Source organism: Carcharodon carcharias, chromosome 36 (assembly GCF_017639515.1).
Source record: "Carcharodon carcharias isolate sCarCar2 chromosome 36, sCarCar2.pri, whole genome shotgun sequence".
In the NCBI taxonomy this organism is placed as follows: domain Eukaryota; kingdom Metazoa; phylum Chordata; class Chondrichthyes; order Lamniformes; family Lamnidae; genus Carcharodon; species Carcharodon carcharias.
This window is the reverse complement of record NC_054502.1, coordinates 3,570,315-3,590,008: the sequence shown is the minus strand read 5'-3', so window position 1 is coordinate 3,590,008 and position 19,694 is coordinate 3,570,315. Positions and strand designations below refer to the sequence as shown.

Below are 19,694 nucleotides of genomic sequence, written 5' to 3'. Positions count from 1 at the left end.
TGCTCCCTCAGTACTGACCCTCTGACAGTGCGGCACTCCCTCAGTTCTGACCCTCTGACTGTGCGACGCGCCCTTAGTACTGACTCTCCGACAGTGCGGCGCTCCCTCAGTACTGACCCTCCGACAGTGCGGCGTTTGTCAGCACTGACCCTCCGACAGTCCGGCGCTCCTTCAGTACTGAGCCTCCGACAGTGCGGCGCTCCCTCAGTACTGACCCTCTGACAGCGCGGCGCTCCCTCAGTACTGATTCTCCGACAGTGCGGCGATCCCTCAGTACTGACTCTCCGACAGTGCGGCGCTCCCTCAGTACTGACCCTCCGACATTGCTGCGCTCCCTCAGTACTGACTCTCCGACAGTGCGGCGCTCCCTCAGTACTGACTGTCTGACAGTGCGGCGCTCCCTCAGTACTGACTGTCTGACAGTGCGGCGCTCCCTCAGTACTGACCTTCCGACAGTGCAGTGCCCCCTTAGTACTGACCCTCTGACAGTGCGGCGCTCCCTCAGTACTGATCCTCTCACAGTGCGGCGCTCCCTCAGTACTGACCCTCCGACAGTGCAGCACTACCTCAGTACTGACCCTCCGACAGTGCAGCACTCCCTCAATACTGACCCACCAAAAGTGCGGTGCTCCTTCAGTATTGACCCTCCGACAGTCCAGCGCTCCCTCAGTACTGACCCTCCGACAGTGTGGAGCTCCCTCAAAACTGACCCTCCGACAGTGCAGCGCTCCCTCAGCACTGACCCTCCGACTGTGCGGCTCTCCCACAGTACTGACCCTCCGACATTGCGGCGCTCCCTTAGTACTAACCCTCCGACAGTGCGGCGCTCCTTCAGTACTGACCCTCTGACAGTGTGGTGCCCCCTTACAACTGACCCTCCGACAGCGTGGCGCTCCCTTAGTCCAAACCCTCCGACAGTGCGGCCCTCCCTCAGTATTGACCCTCCGACAGTGCGGTGCCCCCTTAGTACTGACCCTCCGACAGTGCGGCACTCCCTCAGTTCTGACCCTCTGACTGTGCGACGCGCCCTTAGTACTGACTCTCCGACAGTGCGGCGCTCCCTCAGTACTGACACTCCGACAGTGCGGAGCTCCCTCAGTACTGACCATCTGACAGTGCGGCGCTCCCTCAGTTCTGACCCTCTGACTGTGCGATGCGCCCTTATTACTGCCCCTCCGACAGTGCGGCTCTCCCACAGTACTGACCCTCTGACAGTGCAGCGCTCCCTCAGTAGTGACCCTCCGACAGTGCGGCGCTCACTCATTACTGACCCTCCGACAGTGCAGCGCTCTCACAGTACTGACCCTCCGACATTGCGGCGCTCCCTTAGTACTAACCCTCCGACAGTGCGGCGCTCCTTCAGTACTGACCCTCCGACAGTGCAGTGCCCCCTTAGTACTGACCCTCCGACAGTGCGGCACTCCCTCAGTACTGACCTTCCGACAGTGCTGTGCCCCCTTAGCACTGTCCCTCCGACAGTGCGGCGCTCCCTCAGTTTAGACCCTCCGACAGTGCGACGCGCCCTTAGTACTGACCCTCCGACAGTGCGGCACTCCCTCAGTACTGACCCTCCGACAGTGCAGTGCTCCCTTAGTACTGACCCTCCGACAGTGCAGGGCCCCCTTAGTACTGACCCTCCGACGGTGCGGCACTCCCTCAGTACTGACCCTCCGACAGACCAGCGCTTCCTCAGTACTGACCCTCCGACAGTCCAGCGCTCCCTCAGTGCTGACCCTCCGACAATGCAGTGCCCCCTTAATACTGACCCTCTGACAGTGCGTCGCTCCCTCAGTACTGACCCTCCGACAGTGCGGCGCTCCCTCAGTACTGACCCTCCGACAGTGCGACGCGCCATTAGGACTGACCCTCCGACAGTGCGGCGCTCCCTCAGTACTGACTCTCCGACAGTGTGGTGCTCCCTCAGTACTAACCATTAGACAGTGCAGAGCTCCCTTAGTAGTGACCCTCAGACAGTGCGGAGTTCCCTCAGTACTGACCCTCCGACAGTGCGGCGCTCCCTTAGTAGTGACCCTCGACAGTGCAGCACTCCCTCAGTACTGACCCTCCAACAGTGCAGTGCCCCCTTAGTACTGACTCTCCAACAATGCGGGGCTCCCTCATCACTGACCCTCGGTCAATGCGGCGCTCCATCAGTTCTGAACCCCTAACAGTGCGGCGCTCCCTTAGTACTGACCATCCGACAGTGCGGCGCTCCCTCAGTACTGACCCTCCGACAATGCGGCACTCCCTTAGTACTGACCCTCCGACAGAGCGGTGCCGCCTTAGTACTGACCGTCCGACCGTGCGGCGCTCCCTCAGTACTTACCCTCCGACAGTGCAGTGCCACCTTAATACTGACCCTCCGACAGTGCGGCACTCCCTCAGTTCTGACCCTCTGACTGTGCGACGCGCCCTTACTACTGACCCTCCGACAGTGCGGCACTCCCTTAGTACTGACCCTCCGACAGAGCGGTGCCGCCTTAGTACTGACCGTCCGACTGTGCGGCGCTCCCTCAGTACTGACCCTCCGACAGTGCAGTGCCCCCTTAATACTGACCCTCCGACAGTGCGGCACTCCCTCAGTTCTGACCCTCTGACTGTGCGACGCGCCCTTAGTACTGACTCTCCGACAGAGCGGCACTCCCTCAGTACTGATCGTCCGACCGTCTGGCACTCCCTCGGTACTGACCATCCGACAGTGCGACGCTCCCTCAGCACTGACCTTCCGACAGTGCAGTGCCCCCTTAGTACTGACCCTCAGACAGTGCGGCGCTCCCTCAGTACTAACCCTCCGACAGTGCGGTGCTCCCTCAGTACTGACCCTCCGACAGTGCAGTGCCCCCTTAGTACTGACCCTCCGACAGTGCGGCACTCCCTTAGTACTGACCCTCCGACAGAGCGGTGCCGCCTTAGTACTGACCGTCCGACCGTGCGGCGCTCCCTCAGTACTTACCCTCCGACAGTGCAGTGCCACCTTAATACTGACCCTCCGACAGTGCGGCACTCCCTCAGTTCTGACCCTCTGACTGTGCGACGCGCCCTTAGTACTGACCCTCCGACAGTGCGGCACTCCCTTAGTACTGACCCTCCGACAGAGCGGTGCCGCCTTAGTACTGACCGTCCGACTGTGCGGCGCTCCCTCAGTACTGACCCTCCGACAGTGCAGTGCCCCCTTAATACTGACCCTCCGACAGTGCGGCACTCTCTCAGTTCTGACCCTCTGACTGTGCGACGCGCCCTTAGTACTGACTCTCCGACAGAGCGGCACTCCCTCAGTACTGATCGTCCGACCGTCCGGCACTCCCTCGGTACTGACCATCCGACAGTGCGACGCTCCCTCAGCACTGACCTTCCGACAGTGCAGTGCCCCCTTAGTACTGACCCTCAGACAGTGCGGCGCTCCCTCAGTACTAACCCTCCGACAGTGCGGCGCTCCCTCAGTACTGACCCTCCGACAGTGCAGTGCCCCCTTAGAACTGACCCTCCGACAGCGTGGCGCTCCCTTAGTACTGACCCTCCGACAGTGCGGAGTTCCCTCAGTACTGACCCTCCGACAGTGCGGTGCTCCCTCAGTACTGACCCTCCGACAGTGCAGTGCCCACTTAGTACTGACCCTCCGACAGTGCGGCACTCCCTCAGTACTGACCTTCCGACAGTGCTGTGCCCCCTTAGTACTGTCCCTCCGACAGTGCGGCGCTCCCGCAGTTTCAACCCTCCGACAGTGCGACGCGCCCTTAGTACTGACCCTCCGACAGTGCGGCGCTCCCTCAGTACTGACCCTCCTACAGTGCAGTGCTCCCTTAGTACTGACCCTCCGACAGTGCAGTGCTCCCTTAGTACTGACCCTCCGACAGTGCAGGGCCCCCTTAGTACTGACCCTCCGACAGTGCGGCACTCCCTCAGTACTGACCCTCCGACAGTGCGGCGCTCCCTCAGTACTGACCCTCCTACAGTGCTGGGTCCCCTCAGTACTGACCCTCCTACAGTGCAGCGCTCCCTCAGTACTGACCCTCCGACAGTGCAGTGCCCCCTTAGTACTGACCCTCCGACAGTGCGGCACTCCCTCAGTACTGATCCTCCGACCGTCCGGTGCTCCCTCGGTTCTGACCATCCGACAGTGCGACGCTCCCTCAGCACTGACCCTCCGACAGTCCGGCGCTCCCTCAGTACTGACCCTCCGACAGTGCGGCGCTCCCTCAGTACTGACTCTCCGACAGTGCGGCGCTCCCTCAGTACTGACCATCCGACAGTGCGGCGCTCCCTCAGTTCTGACCATCCGACAGTGCGGCGCTCCCTCAGTACTGACCATTGGACAGTGCAGAGCTCCCTTAGTACTGACCCTCAGACAGTGCGGAGTTCCCTCAGTACTGACCCTCCGACAGTGCGGTGCTCCCTCAGTATTGACCCTCCGACAGTGAAGTGCCCCCTTAGTACTGACCCTCAGACAGTGCGGCACTCCCTCAGTACTGACCCTCCGACAGTGCGGTGCTCCCTCAGTACTGACCCTCCGACAATGCAGTGCCCCCTTAATACTGACCCTCTGACTGTGCGTCGCTCCCTCAGTACTGACCCTCCGACAGTGCGGCGCTGCCTGAGTACTGACCCTCCGACAGTGCGACGCGCCATTAGGACTGACCCTCCAACAGTGCGGCGCTCCCTCAGTACTGACTCTCCGACAGTGTGGTGCTCCCTCAGTACTGACCCTCCGACAGTGCGACGCTCCCTCAGTAGTGACCCTCGACAGTGCAGCACTCCCTCAGTACTGACCCTCCAACAGTGCAGGGCCCCCTTAGTACTGTCCCTCCAAAAGTGCGGCGCTCCCTCAGTACTGACCCTCCAACAGTGCCGCACTCCCTCAGTACTGATCGTCCGACCGTCCGGCACTCCCTCGGTACTGACCATCCAACAGTGCGACGCTCCCTCAGTACTAACCCTCCGACAGTGCGGCGCTCCCCCAGTACTGACCCTCTGACAGTGCAGCGCTCCCTCAGTAGTGACCCTCCGACAGTGCGGCGCTCACTCATTACTGACCCTCCGACAGTGCAGCGCTCTCACAGTACTGACCCTCCGACATTGCGGTGCTCCCTTAGTACTAACCCTCCGACAGTGCGGCGCTCCTTCAGTACTGACCCTCCGACAGTGCAGTGCCCCCTTAGTACTGACCCTCCGACAGTGCGGCACTCCCTCAGTACTGACCTTCCGACAGTGCTGTGCCCCCTTAGCACTGTCCCTCCGACAGTGCGGCGCTCCCTCAGTTTAGACCCTCCGACAATGCGACGCGCCCTTAGTACTGACCCTCCGACAGTGCGGCGCTCCCTCAGTACTGACCCTCCGACAGTGCAGTGCTCCCTTAGTACTGACCCTCCGACAGTGCAGGGCCCCCTTAGTACTGACCCTCCGACGGTGCGGCACTCCCTCAGTACTGACCCTCCGACAGACCAGCGCTTCCTCAGTACTGACCCTCCGACAGTCCAGCGCTCCCTCAGTACTGACCCTCCGACAATGCAGTGCCCCCTTAATACTGACCCTCTGACAGTGCGTCGCTCCCTCAGTACTGACCCTCCGACAGTGCGGTGCTCCCTCAGTACTGACCCTCCGACAGTGCAGTGCCCACTTAGTACTGACCCTCCGACAGTGCGGCACTCCCTCAGTACTGACCTTCCGACAGTGCTGTGCCCCCTTAGTACTGTCCCTCCGACAGTGCGGCGCTCCCGCAGTTTCAACCCTCCGACAGTGCGACGCGCCCTTAGTACTGACCCTCCGACAGTGCGGCGCTCCCTCAGTACTGACCCTCCTACAGTGCAGTGCTCCCTTAGTACTGACCCTCCGACAGTGCAGTGCTCCCTTAGTACTGACCCTCCGACAGTGCAGGGCCCCCTTAGTACTGACCCTCCGACAGTGCAGGGCCCCCTTAGTACTGACCCTCCGACAGTGCGGCGCTCCCTCAGTACTGACCCTCCTACAGTGCTGGGTCCCCTCAGTACTGACCCTCCTACAGTGCAGCGCTCCCTCAGTACTGACCCTCCGACAGTGCAGTGCCCCCTTAGTACTGACCCTCCGACAGTGCGGCACTCCCTCAGTACTGATCCTCCGACCGTCCGGCGCTCCCTCGGTTCTGACCATCCGACAGTGCGCCGCTCCCTCAGCACTGACCCTCCGACAGTCCGGCGCTCCCTCAGTACTAACTCTCCGACAGTGCGGCGCTCCCTCAGTACTGACTCTCCGACAGTGCGGCGCTCCCTCAGTACTGACCATCCGACAGTGCGGCGCTCCCTCAGTTCTGACCATCCGACAGTGCGGCGCTCCCTCAGTACTGACCATTGGACAGTGCAGAGCTCCCTTAGTACTGACCCTCAGACAGTGCGGAGTTCCCTCAGTACTGACCCTCCGACAGTGCGGTGCTCCCTCAGTATTGACCCTCCGACAGTGAAGTGCCCCCTTAGTACTGACCCTCAGACAGTGCGGCACTCCCTCAGTACTGACCCTCCGACAGTGCGGTGCTCCCTCAGTACTGACCCTCCGACAATGCAGTGCCCCCTTAATACTGACCCTCTGACAGTGCGTCGCTCCCTCAGTACTGACCCTCCGACAGTGCGGCGCTGCCTTAGTACTGACCCTCCGACAGTGCGACGCGCCATTAGGACTGACCCTCCAACAGTGCGGCGCTCCCTCAGTACTGACTCTCCGACAGTGTGGTGCTCCCTCAGTACTAACCATTAGACAGTGCAGAGCTCCCTTAGTACTGACCCTCCGACAGTGCGGCGCTCCCTCAGTAGTGACCCTCGACAGTGCAGCACTCCCTCAGTACTGACCCTCCAACAGTGCAGTGCCCCCTTAGTACTGTCCCTCCAAAAGTGCGGCGCTCCCTCAGTACTGACCCTCCAACAGTGCCGCACTCCCTCAGTACTGATCGTCCGACCGTCCGGCACTCCCTCGGTACTGACCATCCAACAGTGCGACGCTCCCTCAGTACTAACCCTCCGACAGTGCGGCGCTCCCCCAGTACTGACCCTCTGACAGTGCAGCGCTCCCTCAGTAGTGACCCTCCGACAGTGCGGCGCTCACTCATTACTGACCCTCCGACAGTGCAGCGCTCTCACAGTACTGACCCTCCGACATTGCGGTGCTCCCTTAGTACTAACCCTCCGACAGTGCGGCGCTCCTTCAGTACTGACCCTCCGACAGTGCAGTGCCCCCTTAGTACTGACCCTCCGACAGTGCGGCACTCCCTCAGTACTGACCTTCCGACAGTGCTGTGCCCCCTTAGCACTGTCCCTCCGACAGTGCGGCGCTCCCTCAGTTTAGACCCTCCGACAATGCGACGCGCCCTTAGTACTGACCCTCCGACAATGCGACGCGCCCTTAGTACTGACCCTCCGACAGTGCGGCGCTCCCTCAGTACTGACCCTCCGACAGTGCAGTGCTCCCTTAGTACTGACCCTCCGACAGTGCAGGGCCCCCTTAGTACTGACCCTCCGACGGTGCGGCACTCCCTCAGTACTGACCCTCCGACAGACCAGCGCTTCCTCAGTACTGACCCTCCGACAGTCCAGCGCTCCCTCAGTACTGACCCTCCGACAATGCAGTGCCCCCTTAATACTGACCCTCTGACAGTGCGTCGCTCCCTCAGTACTGACCCTCCGACAGTGCGGCGCTCCCTCAGTACTGACCCTCCGACAGTGCGACGCGCCATTAGGACTGACCCTCCGACAGTGCGGCGCTCCCTCAGTACTGACTCTCCGACAGTGTGGTGCTCCCTCAGTACTAACCATTAGACAGTGCAGAGCTCCCTTAGTAGTGACCCTCAGACAGTGCGGAGTTCCCTCAGTACTGACCCTCCGACAGTGCGGTGCTCCCTCAGTACTGACCATCCGACAGTGCAGTGCCCCCTTAGTACTGACCCTCCGACAGTGCGGCGCTCCCTCAGTAGTGACCCTCGACAGTGCAGCACTCCCTCAGTACTGACCCTCCAACAGTGCAGGGCCCCCTTAGTACTGACCCTCCAACAATGCAGGGCTCCCTCAGCACTGACCCTCGTCAATGCGGCTCTCCCTCCGTACTGACCCTCCGACAGTGCGGCGCTCCCTCAGTACTGACCCTCCGACAGTGCAGTGCTCCCTTAGTGCTGACCCTCCAACAGTGCAGTGCCCCTTAGTACTGACCCTCCGACAGTGCGGCGCTCCCTCAGTACTAACTCTCCGACAGCGCAGCACTCCCTCAGTACTGATCCTCCGACCGTCCGGCGCTCCCTCGGTTCTGACCATCCGACAGTGCGACGCTCCCTCAGCACTGACCCTCCGACAGTGCGGCGTTCGTCAGCACTGACCCTCCGACAGTCCGGCGCTCCTTCAGTACCGAGCCTCCGACAGTGCGGCGCTCCCTCAGTACTGACCCTCTGACAGCGCGGCGCTCCCTCAATACTGATTCTCCAACAGCACGGCTCCCCCTCAGTCCTGACCATTTGACAGTGCGGCGCTCCCTTAGTACTGACCGTCCGACAGTGCGGTGCCCCCTTAGTACTGACCGTCCGACAGTGCGGCGCTCCCTCAGTAATGACCCTCCGACAGTGCAGTGCCCCCTTAATACTGACCCTCGGACAGTGCGGCGCTCCCTCAGTAATGACCATCCGACAGTGCGGCGCTCCCTCAGTTCTGACCCTCCGACAGTGCGGCTCTCCCTCAGTACTGACACTCTGACAGTGCAGCGATTCCTCAGTACTGACCCTCCGACAGTGCAGTGCCCCCTTAGTACTGTCCCTCCGACAGTGCGGCGCTCCCTCAGTACTGACCTTCCGACAGTGCTGTGCCCCCTTAGTACTGTCCCTCCGACAGTGCAGCACTCCCTCAGTACTGACCTTCCGACAGTGCAGTGCCCCCTTAGTACTGTCCCTCCGAAAGTGCAGCGCTCCCTCAGTACTGACCCTCCAACAGTGCGGCACTCCCTCAGTACTGATCGTCCGACCGTCCGGCACTCCCTCGGTACTGACCATCCAACAGTGCGACGCTCCCTCAGTACTAACCCTCCGACAGTGCTGCGCTCCCTCAGTACTGACCCTCCGACAGTGTGGTGCCCCCTTAGAACTGACCCTCCGACAGCGTGGCGCTCCCTTAGTACTGACCCTCAGACAGTGCGGAGTTCCCTCAGTACTGACCCTCCGACAGTGCGGTGCTCCCTCAGTACTGACCCTCCGACAGTGCAGTGCCCCCTTAGTCCTGTCCCTCCGACAGTGCGGCGCTCCCTCAGTTTCGACCCTCCGACAGTGCGACGCGCCCTTAGTACTGACCTTCCGACAGTGCGGCGCTCCCTCAGTACTGACACTCCTACAGTGCAGTGCTCCCTTACTACTGACCCTCCGACAGTGCAGGGCCCCCTTAGAACTGACCCTCCTACAGTGCGGCGCTCCCTCAGTAATGACCCTCCGACAGTGCGGCACTCCCTCAGTACTGATCCTCCGACCGTCCGGCGCTCCCTCGGTTCTGACCATCCGACAGTGCGACGCTCCCTCAGCACTGACCCTCCGACAGTCCGGTGCTCCCTCAGTATTGACTCTCCGACTGTGCGGCGCTCCCTCAGTACTGACCATCCGACAGTGCGGCGTTCCCTCAATTCTGACCATCCGACAGTGCGGCGCTCCCTCAGTACTGACCATTGGACAGTGCAGAGCTCTCTTAGTACTGACCCTCTGACAGGGCGTTGATCCCTCAGTACTGACCCTCCGACAGTGAAGTGCCCCCTTAGTACTGACCCTCCGACAGTGCAGTGCCCCCTTAGGACTGACCCTCCGACAGTGCGGCACTCCCTTAATACTGACCCTCCGACAGAGCGGTGCCGCCTTAGTACTGACCGTCCGACAGTGCAGTGCCCCCTTAATACTGATCCTCCGACAGTGCGGCGCTCCCTCAGTACTGACCATCCGACAGTGCAGTGCCCCCTTAATAGTGACCCTCCGACAGTGCGGCGCTCCCTCAGTACTGACTCTCCGACAGTGCGACGCGCCATTAGGACTGACCCTCCGACAGTGCGGCGCTCCCTCAGTACTGACTCTCTGACAGCGCGGCGCTCCCTCAGTACTGACCCTCCTACAGTGCAGCACTCCCTCAGTACTGACCCTCCGACTGTGCAGCACTCCCTCAGTACTGACCCTCCAACAGTGTGGAGCTCCCTCAGTACTGACCCACCAAAAGTGCGGTGCTCCTTCAGTACTGACCCTCCGACAGTCCAGCGCTCCCTCAGTACTGACCCTCCAACAGTGTGGAGCTCCCTCAAAACTGACCCTCCGACAGTGCAGCGCTCCTTCAGCAGTGACCCTCCGACAGTGCAGCTCTCCCACAGTACTGACCCTCTGACAGTGCAGCGCTCCCTCAGTAGTGACCCTCCGACAGTGCGGCGCTAACTCATTACTGACCCTCCGACAGTGCGGCGCTCTCACAGTACTGACCCTCCGACAGTGCGACGCTCCCTTAGTACTAACCCTCCGACAGTGCGGCGCTCCTTCAGTACTGACCCTCCGAATGTGCAGCACTCCCTCAGTACTGACCCACCAAAAGTGCGGTGCTCCTTCAGTACAGACCCACCGACAATCCAGCGCTCCCTCAGTACTGACCCTCCGACAAACCAGCGCTCCCTCAGTACTGACCCTCCGACAATGCAATGCCCCCTTAATACTGACCCCCCGACAGTGCTGCGCTCCCTCAGTACTGACCCTCCGACAGCGCAGTGCCCCCTTAATACTTACCCTCCGACAGTGTGGTGCTCCCTCAGTACTGACCCTCTGACAGTGCGGCACTCCCTCAGTTCTGACCCTCTGACTGTGCGACGCGCCCTTAGTACTGACTCTCCGACAGTGCGGCGCTCCCTCAGTACTGACCCTCCGACAGTGCGGCGTTCGTCAGCACTGACCCTCCGACAGTCCGGCGCTCCTTCAGTACTGAGCCTCCGACAGTGCGGCGCTCCCTCAGTACTGACCCTCTGACAGCGCGGCGCTCCCTCAGTACTGATACTCCGACAGTGCGGCGCTCCCTCAGTACTGACTCTCCGACAGTGCGGCGCTCCCTCAGTACTGACTGTCTGACAGTGCGGCGCTCCCTCAGTACTGACAGTCTGACAGTGCGGCGCTCCCTCAGTACTGACCTTCCGACAGTGCAGTGCCCCCTTAGTACTGACCCTCTGACAGTGCGGCGCTCCCTCAGTACTGATCCTCTCACAGTGCGGCGCTCCCTCAGTACTGACCCTCCGACAGTGCAGCACTACCTCAGTACTGACCCTCCGACAGTCCAGCGCTCCCTCAGTACTGACCCTCCGACAGTGTGGAGCTCCCTCAAAACTGACCCTCCGACAGTGCGGCGCTCCCTCAGCACTGACCCTCCGACTGTGCGGCTCTCCCTCAGTACTGACCCTCCGACATTGCGGCGCTCCCTTAGTACTAACCCTCCGACAGTGCGGCGCTCCTTCAGTACTGACCCTCTGACAGTGTGGTGCCCCCTTACAACTGACCCTCCGACAGCGTGGCGCTCCCTTAGTCCAAACCCTCCGACAGTGCGGCCCTCCCTCAGTATCGACCCTCCGACAGTGCGGTGCCCCCTTAGTACTGACCCTCCGACAGTGCGGCACTCCCTCAGTTCTGACCCTCTGACTGTGCGACGCGCCCTTAGTACTGACTCTCCGACAGTGCGGCGCTCCCTCAGTACTGACACTCCGACAGTGCGGAGCTCCCTCAGTACTGACCATCTGACAGTGCGGCGCTCCCTCAGTTCTGACCCTCTGACTGTGCGATGCGCCCTTATTACTGACCCTCCGACAGTGCGGCTCTCCCACAGTACTGACCCTCTGACAGTGCAGCGCTCCCTCAGTAGTGACCCTCCGACAGTGCGGCGCTCACTCATTACTGACCCTCCGACAGTGCAGCGCTCTCACAGTACTGACCCTCCGACATTGCGGCGCTCCCTTAGTACTAACCCTCCGACAGTGCGGCGCTCCTTCAGTACTGACCCTCCGACAGTGCAGTGCCCCCTTAGTACTGACCCTCCGACAGTGCGGCACTCCCTCAGTACTGACCTTCCGACAGTGCTGTGCCCCCTTAGCACTGTCCCTCCGACAGTGCGGCGCTCCCTCAGTTTAGACCCTCCGACAGTGCGACGCGCCCTTAGTACTGACCCTCCGACAGTGCGGCACTCCCTCAGTACTGACCCTCCGACAGTGCAGTGCTCCCTTAGTACTGACCCTCCGACAGTGCAGGGCCCCCTTAGTACTGACCCTCCGACGGTGCGGCACTCCCTCAGTACTGACCCTCCGACAGACCAGCGCTTCCTCAGTACTGACCCTCCGACAGTCCAGCGCTCCCTCAGTACTGACCCTCCGACAATGCAGTGCCCCCTTAATACTGACCCTCTGACAGTGCGTCGCTCCCTCAGTACTGACCCTCCGACAGTGCGGCGCTCCCTCAGTACTGACCCTCCGACAGTGCGACGCGCCATTAGGACTGACCCTCCGACAGTGCGGCGCTCCCTCAGTACTGACTCTCCGACAGTGTGGTGCTCCCTCAGTACTAACCATTAGACAGTGCAGAGCTCCCTTAGTAGTGACCCTCAGACAGTGCGGAGTTCCCTCAGTACTGACCCTCCGACAGTGCGGTGCTCCCTCAGTACTGACCATCCGACAGTGCAGTGCCCCCTTAGTACTGACCCTCCGACAGTGCGGCGCTCCCTTAGTAGTGACCCTCGACAGTGCAGCACTCCCTCAGTACTGACCCTCCAACAGTGCAGTGCCCCCTTAGTACTGACTCTCCAACAATGCGGGGCTCCCTCATCACTGACCCTCGGTCAATGCGGCGCTCCATCAGTTCTGAACCCCTAACAGTGCGGCGCTCCCTTAGTACTGACCATCCGACAGTGCGGCGCTCCCTCAGTACTGACCCTCCGACAATGCGGCACTCCCTTAGTACTGACCCTCCGACAGAGCGGTGCCGCCTTAGTACTGACCGTCCGACCGTGCGGCGCTCCCTCAGTACTTACCCTCCGACAGTGCAGTGCCACCTTAATACTGACCCTCCGACAGTGCGGCACTCCCTCAGTTCTGACCCTCTGACTGTGCGACGCGCCCTTACTACTGACCCTCCGACAGTGCGGCACTCCCTTAGTACTGACCCTCCGACAGAGCGGTGCCGCCTTAGTACTGACCGTCCGACTGTGCGGCGCTCCCTCAGTACTGACCCTCCGACAGTGCAGTGCCCCCTTAATACTGACCCTCCGACAGTGCGGCACTCCCTCAGTTCTGACCCTCTGACTGTGCGACGCGCCCTTAGTACTGACTCTCCGACAGAGCGGCACTCCCTCAGTACTGATCGTCCGACCGTCTGGCACTCCCTCGGTACTGACCATCCGACAGTGCGACGCTCCCTCAGCACTGACCTTCCGACAGTGCAGTGCCCCCTTAGTACTGACCCTCAGACAGTGCGGCGCTCCCTCAGTACTAACCCTCCGACAGTGCGGCACTCCCTTAGTACTGACCCTCCGACAGAGCGGTGCCGCCTTAGTACTGACCGTCCGACCGTGCGGCGCTCCCTCAGTACTTACCCTCCGACAGTGCAGTGCCACCTTAATACTGACCCTCCGACAGTGCGGCACTCCCTCAGTTCTGACCCTCTGACTGTGCGACGCGCCCTTAGTACTGACCCTCCGACAGTGCGGCACTCCCTTAGTACTGACCCTCCGACAGAGCGGTGCCGCCTTAGTACTGACCGTCCGACTGTGCGGCGCTCCCTCAGTACTGACCCTCCGACAGTGCAGTGCCCCCTTACTACTGACCCTCCGACAGTGCGGCACTCCCTCAGTTCTGACCCTCTGACTGTGCGACGCGCCCTTAGTACTGACTCTCCGACAGAGCGGCACTCCCTCAGTACTGATCGTCCGACCGTCCGGCACTCCCTCGGTACTGACCATCCGACAGTGCGACGCTCCCTCAGCACTGACCTTCCGACAGTGCAGAGCGCCCTAAGTACTGACACTCAGACAGTGCGGCGCTCCCTCAGTACTAACCCTCCGACAGTGCGGCTCTCCCTCAGTACTGACCCTCCGACAGTGCAGTGCCCCCTTAGAACTGACCCTCCGACAGCGTGGCGCTCCCTTAGTACTGACCCTCCGACAGTGCGGAGTTCCCTCAGTACTGACCCTCCGACAGTGCGGTGCTCCCTCAGTACTGACACTCCTACAGTGCAGTGCTCCCTTACTACTGACCCTCCGACAGTGCGACGCGCCCTTAGTACTGACCTTCCGACAGTGCGGCGCTCCCTCAGTACTGACCCTCTGACAGCGCGGCGCTCCCTCAGTACTGATTCTCCGACAGTGCGGCGATCCCTCAGTACTGACTCTCCGACAGTGCGGCGCTCCCTCAGTACTGACTGTCTGACAGTGCGGCGCTCCCTCAGTACTGACTGTCTGACAGTGCGGCGCTCCCTCAGTACTGACCTTCCGACAGTGCAGTGCCCCCTTAGTACTGACCCTCTGACAGTGCGGCGCTCCCTCAGTACTGATCCTCTCACAGTGCGGCGCTCCCTCAGTACTGACCCTCCGACAGTGCAGCACTACCTCAGTACTGACCCTCCGACAGTGCAGCACTCCCTCAATACTGACCCACCAAAAGTGCGGTGCTCCTTCAGTATTGACCCTCCGACAGTCCAGCGCTCCCTCAGTACTGACCCTCCGACAGTGTGGAGCTCCCTCAAAACTGACCCTCCGACAGTGCGGCGCTCCCTCAGCACTGACCCTCCGACTGTGCGGCTCTCCCACAGTACTGACCCTCCGACATTGCGGCGCTCCCTTAGTACTAACCCTCCGACAGTGCGGCGCTCCTTCAGTACTGACCCTCTGACAGTGTGGTGCCCCCTTACAACTGACCCTCTGACAGCGTGGCGCTCCCTTAGTCCAAACCCTCCGACAGTGCGGCCCTCCCTCAGTATCGACCCTCCGACAGTGCGGTGCCCCCTTAGTACTGACCCTCCGACAGTGCGGCACTCCCTCAGTTCTGACCCTCTGACTGTGCGACGCGCCCTTAGTACTGACTCTCCGACAGTGCGGCGCTCCCTCAGTACTGACACTCCGACAGTGCGGAGCTCCCTCAGTACTGACCATCTGACAGTGCGGCGCTCCCTCAGTTCTGACCCTCTGACTGTGCGATGCGCCCTTATTACTGCCCCTCCGACAGTGCGGCTCTCCCACAGTACTGACCCTCTGACAGTGCAGCGTTCCCTCAGTAGTGACCCTCCGACAGTGCGGCGCTCACTCATTACTGACCCTCCGACAGTGCAGCGCTCTCACAGTACTGACCCTCCGACATTGCGGCGCTCCCTTAGTACTAACCCTCCGACAGTGCGGCGCTCCTTCAGTACTGACCCTCCGACAGTGCAGTGCCCCCTTAGTACTGACCCTCCGACAGTGCGGCACTCCCTCAGTACTGACCTTCCGACAGTGCTGTGCCCCCTTAGCACTGTCCCTCCGACAGTGCGGCGCTCCCTCAGTTTAGACCCTCCGACAGTGCGACGCGCCCTTAGTACTGACCCTCCGACAGTGCGGCACTCCCTCAGTACTGACCCTCCGACAGTGCAGTGCTCCCTTAGTACTGACCCTCCGACAGTGCAGGGCCCCCTTAGTACTGACCCTCCGACGGTGCGGCACTCCCTCAGTACTGACCCTCCGACAGACCAGCGCTTCCTCAGTACTGACCCTCCGACAGTCCAGCGCTCCCTCAGTACTGACCCTCCGACAATGCAGTGCCCCCTTAATACTGACCCTCTGACAGTGCGTCGCTCCCTCAGTACTGACCCTCCGACAGTGCGGCGCTCCCTCAGTACTGACCCTCCGACAGTGCGACGCGCCATTAGGACTGACCCTCCGACAGTGCGGCGCTCCCTCAGTACTGACTCTCCGACAGTGTGGTGCTCCCTCAGTACTAACCATTAGACAGTGCAGAGCTCCCTTAGTAGTGACCCTCAGACAGTGCGGAGTTCCCTCAGTACTGACCCTCCGACAGTGCGGTGCTCCCTCAGTACTGACCATCCGACAGTGCAGTGCCCCCTTAGTACTGACCCTCCGACAGTGCGGCGCTCCCTTAGTAGTGACCCTCGACAGTGCAGCACTCCCTCAGTACTGACCCTCCAACAGTGCAGTGCCCCCTTAGTACTGACTCTCCAACAATGCGGGGCTCCCTCATCACTGACCCTCGGTCAATGCGGCGCTCCATCAGTTCTGAACCCCTAACAGTGCGGCGCTCCCTTAGTACTGACCATCCGACAGTGCGGCGCTCCCTCAGTACTGACCCTCCGACAATGCGGCACTCCCTTAGTACTGACCCTCCGACAGAGCGGTGCCGCCTTAGTACTGACCGTCCGACCGTGCGGCGCTCCCTCAGTACTTACCCTCCGACAGTGCAGTGCCACCTTAATACTGACCCTCCGACAGTGCGGCACTCCCTCAGTTCTGACCCTCTGACTGTGCGACGCGCCCTTACTACTGACCCTCCGACAGTGCGGCACTCCCTTAGTACTGACCCTCCGACAGAGCGGTGCCGCCTTAGTACTGACCGTCCGACTGTGCGGCGCTCCCTCAGTACTGACCCTCCGACAGTGCAGTGCCCCCTTAATACTGACCCTCCGACAGTGCGGCACTCCCTCAGTTCTGACCCTCTGACTGTGCGACGCGCCCTTAGTACTGACTCTCCGACAGAGCGGCACTCCCTCAGTACTGATCGTCCGACCGTCTGGCACTCCCTCGGTACTGACCATCCGACAGTGCGACGCTCCCTCAGCACTGACCTTCTGACAGTGCAGTGCCCCCTTAGTACTGACCCTCAGACAGTGCGGCGCTCCCTCAGTACTAACCCTCCGACAGTGCGGCACTCCCTTAGTACTGACCCTCCGACAGAGCGGTGCCGCCTTAGTACTGACCGTCCGACCGTGCGGCGCTCCCTCAGTACTTACCCTCCGACAGTGCAGTGCCACCTTAATACTGACCCTCCGACAGTGCGGCACTCCCTCAGTTCTGACCCTCTGACTGTGCGACGCGCCCTTAGTACTGACCCTCCGACAGTGCGGCACTCCCTTAGTACTGACCCTCCGACAGAGCGGTGCCGCCTTAGTACTGACCGTCCGACTGTGCGGCGCTCCCTCAGTACTGACCCTCCGACAGTGCAGTGCCCCCTTAATACTGACCCTCCGACAGTGCGGCACTCCCTCAGTTCTGACCCTCTGACTGTGCGACGCGCCCTTAGTACTGACTCTCCGACAGAGCGGCACTCCCTCAGTACTGATCGTCCGACCGTCCGGCACTCCCTCGGTACTGACCATCCGACAGTGCGACGCTCCCTCAGCACTGACCTTCCGACAGTGCAGTGCCCCCTTAGTACTGACCCTCAGACAGTGCGGCGCTCCCTCAGTACTAACCCTCCGACAGTGCGGCGCTCCCTCAGTACTGACCCTCCGACAGTGCAGTGCCCCCTTAGAACTGACCCTCCGACAGCGTGGCGCTCCCTTAGTACTGACCCTCCGACAGTGCGGAGTTCCCTCAGTACTGACCCTCCGACAGTGCGGTGCTCCCTCAGTACTGACACTCCTACAGTGCAGTGCTCCCTTACTACTGACCCTCCGACAGTGCGACGCGCCCTTAGTACTGACCTTCCGACAGTGCGGCGCTCCCTCAGTACTGACACTCCTACAGTGCAGTGCTCCCTTACTACTGACCCTCCGACAGTGCAGGGCCCCCTTAGAACTGACCCTCCTACAGTGCGGCGCTCCCTCAGTAATGACCCTCCGACAGTGCGGCACTCCCTCAGTACTGATCCTCCGACCGTCCGGCGCTCCCTCGGTTCTGACCATCCGACAGTGCGACGCTCCCTCAGCACTGACCCTCCGACAGTCCGGTGCTCCCTCAGTATTGACTCTCCGACTGTGCGGCGCTCCCTCAGTACTGACCATCCGACAGTGCGGCGTTCCCTCAATTCTGACCATCCGACAGTGCGGCGCTCCCTCAGTACTGACCATTGGACAGTGCAGAGCTCTCTTAGTACTGACCCTCTGACAGTGAAGTGCCCCCTTAGTACTGACCCTCCGACAGTGCAGTGCCCCCTTAGTACTGACCCTCCGACAGTGCGGCACTCCCTTAATACTGACCCTCCGACAGAGCGGTGCCGCCTTAGTACTGACCGTCCGACAGTGCAGTGCCCCCTTAATACTGATCCTCCGACAGTGCGGCGCTCCCTCAGTACTGACCATCCGACAGTGCAGTGACCCCTTAATAGTGACCCTCCGACAGTGCGGCGCTCCCTCAGTACTGACTCTCCGACAGTGCGACGCGCCATTAGGACTGACCCTCCGACAGTGCGGCGCTCCCTCAGTACTGACTCTCTGACACCGCGGCGCTCCCTCAGTACTGACCCTCCTACAGTGCAGCACTCCCTCAGTACTGACCCTCCGACTGTGCAGCACTCCCTCAGTACTGACCCTCCAACAGTGTGGAGCTCCCTCAGTACTGACCCACCAAAAGTGCGGTGCTCCTTCAGTACTGACCCTCCGACAGTCCAGCGCTCCCTCAGTACTGACCCTCCAACAGTGTGGAGCTCCCTCAAAACTGACCCTCCGACAGTGCAGCGCTCCTTCAGCAGTGACCCTCCGACAGTGCAGCTCTCCCACAGTACTGACCCTCTGACAGTGCAGCGCTCCCTCAGTAGTGACCCTCCGACAGTGCGGCGCTAACTCATTACTGACCCTCCGACAGTGCGGCGCTCTCACAGTACTGACCCTCCGACAGTGCGACGCTCCCTTAGTACTAACCCTCCGACAGTGCGGCGCTCCTTCAGTACTGACCCTCCGAATGTGCAGCACTCCCTCAGTACTGACCCACCAAAAGTGCGGTGCTCCTTCAGTACAGACCCACCGACAATCCAGCGCTCCCTCAGTACTGACCCTCCGACAAACCAGCGCTCCCTCAGTACTGACCCTCCGACAATGCAATGCCCCCTTAATACTGACCCCCCGACAGTGCTGCGCTCCCTCAGTACTGACCCTCCGACAGCGCAGTGCCCCCTTAATACTTACCCTCCGACAGTGTGGTGCTCCCTCAGTACTGACCCTCTGACAGTGCGGCACTCCCTCAGTTCTGACCCTCTGACTGTGCGACGCGCCCTTAGTACTGACTCTCCGACAGTGCGGCGCTCCCTCAGTACTGACCCTCCGACAGTGCGGCGTTCGTCAGCACTGACCCTCCGACAGTCCGGCGCTCCTTCAGTACTGAGCCTCCGACAGTGCGGCGCTCCCTCAGTACTGACCCTCTGACAGCGCGGCGCTCCCTCAGTACTGATTCTCCGACAGTGCGGCGATCCCTCAGTACTGACTCTCCGACAGTGCGGCGCTCCCTCAGTACTGACTGTCTGACAGTGCGGCGCTCCCTCAGTACTGACTGTCTGACAGTGCGGCGCTCCCTCAGTACTGACCTTCCGACAGTGCAGTGCCCCCTTAGTACTGACCCTCTGACAGTGCGGCGCTCCCTCAGTACTGATCCTCTCACAGTGCGGCGCTCCCTCAGTACTGACCCTCCGACAGTGCAGCACTACCTCAGTACTGACCCTCCGACAGTGCAGCACTCCCTCAATACTGACCCACCAAAAGTGCGGTGCTCCTTCAGTATTGACCCTCCGACAGTCCAGCGCTC

At 61.2% G+C, this 19,694-nt stretch overlaps 1 protein-coding gene across 9 annotated transcripts in view; it reads right to left on the bottom strand.

Moving 5' to 3' along the window:
* The window catches only part of LOC121272902 (CREB-regulated transcription coactivator 2-like), a 238,865-nt gene that overhangs the window by 75,484 nt on the left and 143,687 nt on the right, over positions 1–19,694 (bottom strand). The gene's annotated exons all lie outside the window — the stretch shown is intronic.